Genomic DNA, 8,034 nt, shown 5'->3' on the forward strand with positions numbered 1-8,034 from the left:
AATTGAAAAAGAAATTTCAAAACTAGTTGTAGTGGAAAATGAAAATGTTGTCAAACTAAACACCAAGGAGTTCAAAGATCAAATTGACAAATTTTCGAAAGAAAATAACATTTCAAAAAGACAAGCTAGGGAGAAAATATTTTGGGAAACTATTGAGTCTCAAAAGCTGTCAAATGGAGTGACAAAATCTGTTAAGACTGTGGATTCAGCAAATTTTTCAGACAAAAAGAAAAATCTCGCTCAAACAAATAAATATTTGTCAGAATCACAATAACCCAAAAATGTTTTCAAAACTAAAAATTTATCTTTTTCAACAAATAAACAATCTTCATCTCAATCAAATCATTCAAGGTCTGATGTGAATAAGCAACAAAAGTTTTCGAATGTTTCAAAAACTACTATTCCAAGGAAATTTTCAAATGAATCCATTCCACCACAAATATTCTCTCAACGTCAACATTTTAAATCGACTGTTAATACATCTTATGCTGAATCTTTCCTAACGAAACCAAAAGTTGATTTCGTTCCTCAAAAGCCAAATTTTCCTAATCATACGAAGAAACAAACCTTCAAAATTTCACATGAAAAAGGAATAACTTCAAGGAAGAATATTGATCATTGGCTCGAAGGCAAAGGAAAAATGTATCAGTCGAGTGCATTTTCAAAGGAGCAAATTCACGAAGCCTATGAGAAGTATGTGAAAAATTCATCAAACAGAAGTTCATCTTCTAAGGATTCGAACATATCAGTCAAAGCATGGAAACCAGTAGTGAAAGCAAAGACAGTACAATCACAAACTCAGAATACGAAGGGTAATATCGGTGAACATCCAAAACCATCAAAATCTTATGTTTCGGTTCCTTTAAATGATGATGTGAAATTAATTGATAGTCTCAAAACAAAAGTTTGTGATTGGGTTAAAAGTTCTTCATTACATTTGAAATTGAAATCTAATTTCCAAGGACCCAAAAAGCCGTGGGTACCTAAATTTTTTCACTGATTACAGGTACTGTGTAACGAGCAATACGATAATAAGTGGTATATTGATAGTGGTTGCTCTCGTCACATGACTGGGAAGAAGGAGAATTTACGAGATTTTCGAAGCCTAAAGAATGCTGGAGTTGTGAAATTTGGTAACAATAAAAAATTCCAAGTCAAAGGATATGGAAAGATCACGAACGGACAATTCATAGTGAACCGTGAATCAAGTTCTTTTCAACGAAGAGGGAAGCATAATTTCGAATGTCAACACAAAAGAAGTTTTGCTCAAATCAAAAAGGAAAGGTGACATGTTCACTTTGGACATCAATCCGATAGTAGGCAAACCAGCTGTATGTCTTCTTTCGAAAGCTTCATCAGACATAAGTTGGCTATGACATCGAAGACTTTCACATCTCAACTTTCGAAACATCAACAAACTTGTTGTCCAAGATCTGGTAAGAGGTTTACATGTCCTTAAATTTGATAATGATTCTTTATGTGCAACTTGTGAAGTTGGCAAGCAACATAAACAAGGTCATCCGACTACAATAGATTCGAAAATTGTCGAACCACTGGAGCTCTTACATATTGATTTGTGTGGTCCATCGACAGTTTCAACTCTCAACAAGAAACGGTACATTTTAGTAATTGTTGATGATTTTTCAAGATTCACGTGGGTTTATTTTCTCAGGCTTAAATCCGAAGTTGCACAAATCATGATTGACTTTATCAAAAAGATTCAAACCACGTTGAAGAAGACTGTTCGAAAAATTAAGAGTGATCATGGAACTGAATTTAAGAATAACGTTCTTGATTCATTTATGGTGGACAAAGGAATTTCGCATAATTTTTCGTCTCCATATACACCACAACAAAATGGTGTACTTGAACGAAGAAATCGATCTCTATGCGAAGCGGCAAGGACCATGCTGGCATATGCGAATCTTCCACAATACCTTTGAGCTGAAGCAGTATCCACCGCATGTTTTACTCAAAACAGATCTTTCATCCATCGGCGTTTTAACATCACTCCATACGAAATTCTCAACAATCGAAAACCTAATGTGAAATTTTTCCATGTTTTTGGATGCAGGTGCTTTATTATGAATCTCAAGGATAATCTTACGAAATTTCAAGCTAAATTAGATGAAGGGATTTTCTTAGGATATTCGCATAATTCAGTCGCATATCGTGTGTTGAACAAAAGAACACGAAAAGTGGAAGAAACTTTTAATCTTACATTTGATGATTTCTATATTAAACAAACTGAAACGCATTTTGAAAATCATCCTATTCTAAAAGAAATACCAGATGAATCTTAACCTTCACAACCGTTGGATATTGATTATGATTTAATTTTTGGTATTTCAGATCATGTTGTTGATGCTGAAAGTAATGCCAATGATAATCATCTCTCTGAAATAAAAAGCTTACTGATGATTCAACATCAACTTCTCCAGTGATAGGCGAAAGTATGCAAAATAATCCACTGGAGGGGGAGCACTTGGATTCGAACACTCTTGTTGAGGGGGAGCATTCTTTTGAGGGGCAGAATGAGAGATTGGATGCTGATTTTGAGGGGGAGCATTTAGAAGATAATGAAAATAATAATGTTTTTAATGATGTTTGTTCGATTGCAGGTTCAGAGAATGATGATTTATACGAAGATGCACCTTTGGACTTTGATCTTGCTTATCCACCAATGGAAAAGTGGACAAGAGATCATCCGAAGGATCAAGTAATTGGGAATCCTCAAGAGGGTGTTTTAACAAGAGCTCAAATTCGTGCAAAGAATGAGGTATTGAATACTCATCAAGAATTTTGCATGTTCAATGTTTTCATCTCTAAAATTGAACCAAAGACAGTTAAGGTTGCAATGGAACACTCAGATTGGGTTGTTGTGATGCAATCTGAATTGTCTGAATTTGAACGAAACAAGGTTTGGAGATTAATTCCTAAACCTAAAATGTTTCGATTGTCGGGTTAAAATGGATTTTCAAAAACAAAACTGACAAAGATGGAAATGTCATTCGAAACAAAGCCAGACTTGTTGTTAAAGGATATTCACAACAAGAAGGAATCGACTATGAAGAAACTTTTGCCCCTGTCGCAAGACTCGAGGCTGTTCGTATATTTCTGGCTTATGCAGCTCACAAAGACTTTGATGTTTATCAAATGGACGTGAAGTATGCATTTTTAAATGGAGAGCTTGAAGAAACAGTTTACGTGGAACAACCTCCAGGTTTTATTAACGAAGAACATCCTGATCATGTTTATATTTTAGATAAGGCAGTTTATGGATTAAAACAAGCACCACGAGCATGGTATGCAACTCTTACTTCATTTTTGAAGCAATCTAAATTTAAACAAGGATTTGTTGACCCCACATTATTTCGAAAGAAAGTTGGGAATCATCTAATGCTTGTTCAAATTTATGTTGATGATATTATTTTTGGCTCAACTAATCCTGCCTTGTCTAGAGAATTCGAAGATCTGATGAAAAGTAAGTTCGAAATGAGCATGATGGGAAAAAATCAATAATTTTCTTGGACTGAATATTTGTCAAAGCAGAGAAGGAATTTTTGTTAATCAAGAAAAATATACGCAGAATCTGCTAGAGAAGTTTGGATTGACGAATAGCACAAAGTTACGAGTTCCTATGGAAACTGGCATAAAATTGACACCTTCGTTAGATAAACCTACAGTTGACATAACTCTTTACAGGAGCATGATTGATTCATTACTTTATCTTACAGCTAGTAGACCTGATATCATGTTCTCTGTGTGTAATTATGCTAGGTATCAGTCAAATCCAAGAGAACCACATCTTACTGCTGTGAAGAATATATTTCGTTATCTTAAGGGAACAATTTCATTAGGATTGTGGTATCCTTCGAAAACTGGGTTCTTTGTTCAAGCTTATTCGGATGCAGATTTGGGTGGTTGTAATCTTGATAGAAAAAGCACAAGTGGCGGATGTCAATTGCTCGATGGCAAATTGGTGAGCTGGCAGTCGAAAAAGCAAACATGTGTATCAATTTCAATGGCTGAAGCAGAATATGTGGCTGCTGCTGCTTGCACATCACAAATTATATGGATCCAAAGTCAATTGCGTGATTATGCAATTAATATGAAAAAGATTCCATTATATTGTGATTCTCAAAGTGCAATAAGAATTTGTCATAATCCTGTGTAGCATTCGAAGACTAAACATATAGCTCTTCGTTATCATTTCATCAAGGATCACGTGGAAGATGGAAATATTGAAGTGCATTTCGTGAAATCAACTGATCAGTTAGCTGATATTTTCACGAAACCTTTAGATGAAAAATCCTTTGTAAAAATTTTAGAAGGACATGGAATGATCAATGGAAATTTTGTTCCATGCGAAAAAGGAGAATGATGGTTGACCAGGAATGATTCATAGGCGCTGAATAAAAGACAAAGCAATGTCATTCAGCATTCAGAGGTTACTATTCAAAGTCAACGCTTCGACCCCTTCGAATTCGTAAATTTGTCAATTTTCAGGGGTTGATAAAATTTCGTGTGTTTACAACAAGTACATTTTGTCTGTCGTTTTAATTTTCGAAAAATCAAAAATCCAAAAAGATTTTCGTTTGTTCTGTCTTTATTTTCAAAAAATCAAAAACATCAAAAAGATTTTCTCTTTATTTCGTTCTTTATTTTCGAAAAATCAAAACAACAAAAATATTTTGTTTCTTATTTCTTTTTAGCACTTTGTTGCAGATATTCATGATGATACATAGTGGATAATGCTTTCAGTTCTAGGGTCAGGTAAATCTATCATACGAATCTTTACATTTTTGAACTAGTTAAGTTGTCCCTAGAAGCATGTTGCAGCATGTTGTCCAAAGCCTCCATTGACTCAATGTGTGTGTACGAAAGCCTTAATGAAATCTTTCATACGAAAATTTATTCCCAATCAGGCTTGTATTCACATTAGTCTCCTGAGCTACCTGACTCTTCTCATAATGAATTAAGAGTTTACTGTTTTGTCCAAATATAACAGAGGTATATTTCGTGTCTTACATCAATCTTTTTCATTCCAAAAAGTTCTTACACGATCACACACGAAGACATATGTCCGAGAGGTCTCTGATCAAACCAATCGAGACTTAGATATATCAAAAATCTGTGTTTATGATCTGACATCATGAGACCATGATGAAAGTGAAACCCAATTTTCTAAACTTTTAAAGAATTGATGGGGAACTATGTTCCAAATTTTCACGAAACATTTGTTTCAGTACCCAAATTCGAAACTTCAAATCATATTCATTTCGTATGAGTGGTCTTGATCAAACATTCGAAACCCATGATGTTTGTTACCCAACAAGATCCAGCACAAACATTTTTCATGAATATGATTTCCGTGTGAGTTTCATTCGAAATCCAAAGTTACTTAAAATTTTCAAAGCAAACTTGTAACTGACTACACTGGTCAAACAAGTAATTTTTGTTACAATTTATCACCTTATGTTTTGGTTGATATGTAACGAAAGTTTTATAGCTACCCATGCAGCCTTATAGAAGAAGCCCTTCGATACTTCTCTACAAGTAATCGATTGTATTTCACGGGATCATACACAAGCTGTTGATCATCTCTCTTGTTGATTAACGAATCAATCTTTGCCCGGGGTTTTATTTTCCTTCGTGTCAAATTGATATTTTGACATCACAATATCCAAATTTTTCTTATTATTGCTTCTCGTCTAAATTCTTTGGAACACTGTACTCACGAAATCCTTGAGGTTCTGAGTAATACCAACTCAGGCTGATGATTTGAAACATCTAGCATATGACTTCGCTTTTTATCCCAAAAGTGAAAGAGCCTTACTTCCATTCGAAGGGATCTGACGGTTACAATTCTCTTGGGGCAAACAATACAGGCTGTTTTTCAATGACGTATGGTATTCTGTCCAGGTTTCAAGGAAACATGACAGTTACTTTTTGACGCATGGCTACTTTTACGGAGTTATGGTCTGACTTTCAAGGTGCCACGTCAGATCTCATTAAATGCACATCCCGCTTCAAACTCAAACTCCAGGGTTACATATAAAAGGGGATTCAAGGGTCTATTATCAGTTTACACGTTCAAAAGAAAATTTTCCCAAATTCTCTCTGATCTTCAAAGCTTTCAAAACCTAAAAATGGTGACTTTTGTTCATGTCGATGCTGACCCTTCTCAAACCACTGATGATGTGTCTTCATTACCGATTATGAAGATTCAAGGAACTAACTATCAATTGGAGGCCGATGTTTCTCAATACCCTGAAGAATTGAAGATGTTAGTTGTTGCTTTAAAGAGTTATGTTTTGTCAAAGGCCATGTTTAGTTCGTTTTCAGTTCCGATGTCATGGCTTTCTCAAGCAGGATCAACAGCTACATACAACAAAGCTTTTGATGCCATTACTTGTAATTTGGTTAATGACAAAAAGGTCAGATTGTCCAAGAAACTCTTTTGCCAAATTCTTGAAATTCCAAATTCACCACCGTATGTTGATTTCTCAGTCCCTCAAATTGTCCATATGTTCAATGAGATGGGGTATCAACCTCAACTATCCAAGTTCAGTGATTTCAAGAAATCTGGTCTTCCTAGTCTCTGGAATTTATTATTTGGTATTTTTCTGAGGTGTTTAATTGGTCGAACTGTTGGTCTCGATAAAGGACGAATGGAGGTATATGTCATGGTTGCTGGGCTATACTATGATCTTCAAGTGGATTATTCTACTCAGTTATGGAAGGAATTCCAAAAGAGTGTAGAACACACGAATGCTCTTCATGGTATTTCGTGTGCGAGGTACTGGAGCTTGATTCTATAATATTTCTACAACAAAGAGGGGATTTTGGTACCCAATGATGAAGAAAAAGCTGTTCTTCAGACATATCACTGTCCGAAGGATGTCACAGATAATGCTGAGGAGTTTCCTTTTGTGGCTCATATTCCTGATGCTATGCTAAAACGAGTTGATCCTACGAATTCCGTCTTGGTGGCTTATTTGAAGAACATTGATTCTAATGTTGAAACCGGGAAATTATTGCAAAGAGAAGAGAAGAAATCCAAGCGTTCGAAGAAGAATGAACCTGGTTCTTCTGAAACGAAAGACAAGGAATTGAAATCTACGAAATCTCCAAAGAAGAAGCCAATTACAGTTGAAGAGACAGTGGTACACGAAGTGTCTGTTGCTGAGACTACACTAATTGAGCCTGTTGTTGAAGATACTCAAGAGAAAGTGGTCATTCCTTCGAAGACCGGTATGTTTTGAAGAATCAATATGAAGTCTACGCATAAACGTAAGTCACCAACACCTAACGTGGTACGAAAGCCGCAGGTTACTCATCAAGGTGTATTGATTCGTGAAATGCCAGCACCTGTTTCTCCATCGTCAAAGAAACGAAGGGCTGAAGATATAGAAAAACATATTTCACAGAAGAAGAAGAAGATGACAAGAAAGCTTGTGATCTCCACTGAGTCTACAGAAGATGAAGCTCAACGAATTCCTGAAACTCTCGAATCAACTCTTAACAAAGAAAGTTCAACTCCTGAGCAGACAATTGTCATACCACTCGAAGTCCCGGTTGCCAAATCAGTTCTTGAGGAGGTACGAACTTCAGGCATCACTGCCAACGTATCTGATACGGATGCAAATGTCACTATGAGTGAAGGAGATTCGAAGAAAGAAGATCAAGGCCATCCTACTTCTATTGCCTTTGAAACTATTGTGTCTTTACCTCCACCAATCATTCCAATCACTTCTACCACTGATTCACCTACATTCGAAAATATTATCAATCAACCCTTTACTTCCATTTTCTCTTCTCAATCCACTGATCCACCCAAAATTAATTCGCCTGTTCAAGAAACCATTCTTATGGAAACTGACACTGACAACGATGGTTTTCGAGGAACGTTTGATGAATTAAAGTTTGATGATGAAGAAGAAGATTTTCCAGATCATATGTTGATGACGATGAAGCAGTTTAAAATTTTGAATATGAAGTTGAATTCCATAATTCAATCTCAAGCTGATC

Source organism: Lactuca virosa, chromosome 8, assembly GCF_052849685.1.
Source record: "Lactuca virosa cultivar CGN04683 chromosome 8, Lactuca_virosa_CGN04683_v6, whole genome shotgun sequence".
NCBI classification, from domain to species: domain Eukaryota; kingdom Viridiplantae; phylum Streptophyta; class Magnoliopsida; order Asterales; family Asteraceae; genus Lactuca; species Lactuca virosa.